The following is a 1,756-nucleotide window of genomic DNA, read 5'->3' on the forward strand; positions in this document are numbered from 1 at the left end:
GGGCTTAATGCATCCATTAAATAAAGTATTAAGAACATCTTAATTCCCACTTGCATGAGTACTGACAAAGGGTTTGAGGGCCATCTGCCAGGGGAAAGTGGGCTGTGTGTCTGAGTGACCGGGAATCAGTTAGGTCACCAGTGACCAAATATGCCGCTCAAACACATACACGGTAAAGTCAGTGCCCCAAGAAAAGTGAGAAAAATGCAATATTCCCCAAAACACTTTCAGATGTTGAATGGAGACTTAACACAGGTTTCTCTATGAAAAGAGAAGTAAGTAACTACGTGAAATAAGCTTGGCCACTTTTAGACCAGCGCCTAATGGGCATGCACATAAAATTCCCCAAATTCAGCTTCAATTGGCAACTATGACTCAGAAAGAGCTGCTATAGGAAGTGGAAAAATGTCACAATGGTGCAATAAAAGGTTGTAAAAGGAGCTAAGCTCATTTTTTTGGACAAAGGATACCTGACCTGGGACTATTCAACAGTAATAGTAAGTGTCCATAATAAAAAAAGCTGCTTTGTTTTCCCAACTGCCACTTGCCTTGACAAGGACAGAAATTCATTACAAAGAATTTCCAGAGGGAAGAGTTATTGGAAACTCACAGTTGCCAGTTTAAATCAGGGAGGGAGAAGTCTCAGAATGATAATTTTGTTATAAATCATTCAGGAATGAGGGTGGGCATTGCTCATATTATTAAAATCAGAATTAATCATTAAACTGCAGGTAACAGGAATGGAATTATGATGAATCACCATTAATCATAATCTTCACCGCCTCCTCCCACCCAAACGAGGATTTGATCATGATGAAATATCTTCATGAGAGTGATAACCAGTTAAATGCTTAACAATCATGGGTGGGAGTTCCCTTTCAGGTGTCAATAAACTATCAACCCACATAGCAACTGAGCATACCATTCCAAATCTGGCAGGAAGCACTTCTTGTCTCATTTTCTTCTTTGTCAATGCTCTGAATGTTATGTTCTGTTCATTGGGATGGACTCTTGCTCCAAAGTTCGAAGGGGGTGTGTCCAATCAAGTGTATTAGGCAAGTTACATTTCCTGAACACGATGCACAATCTCACTGACACTAAAAATTCATTTAGACCCAGCTTAAAAACCAGTGGAATCCCCAGCTGCTTTCTGCCATTCTGGAAGAAGTTTTTTGGTTGGGATATTGTCCCAACTGTGGAGGGGCCACAGGTCCAAGCAGAGAGGAGAAAGTGATTTAGTAGATACGGTCCACCTGAAAATGGTTTCCCATTCATCACCTTGAGGAAACTGACCCATCAAATTTGAAATGTTGTATGACATATTTCCCTCATCTGTAGGATGTTGGAATAAGCTACCCCAACTTCTGTCCAAAGTATTTTTGATAGGGCCTCACTGAAATTCTTCAAGACTACTTCAGAAATCCATTGGAATGGTATGAGTTTTCAGATCTTGAAAGCATTTGCTTTGAGAGCCCAGCATTGTGGAATTTCAATCCTTTTTTGCACATCTGTGTAATGGGAATTATTTTTTTATTCATTCATGGGATGTGGGCATCACTGGCTAGGCCAGCATTTATTTCCCATCCCTAATTGCCCTTGAGAACTTAGTGGCTTTCTAGACCATTTTAGAGGCAGCCACATTGTTGTGAGTGTGGACCACATATAGGCCAGATCAGGTGAGGATGGCAAGTTAGAGAACCTGATGAGGTTTCACGACAATCGATTCATGGTCACCATTAGACTTTTAATTCCAGAT

The sequence above is a fragment of the Carcharodon carcharias genome, chromosome 25 (assembly GCF_017639515.1).
Source record: "Carcharodon carcharias isolate sCarCar2 chromosome 25, sCarCar2.pri, whole genome shotgun sequence".
In the NCBI taxonomy this organism is placed as follows: domain Eukaryota; kingdom Metazoa; phylum Chordata; class Chondrichthyes; order Lamniformes; family Lamnidae; genus Carcharodon; species Carcharodon carcharias.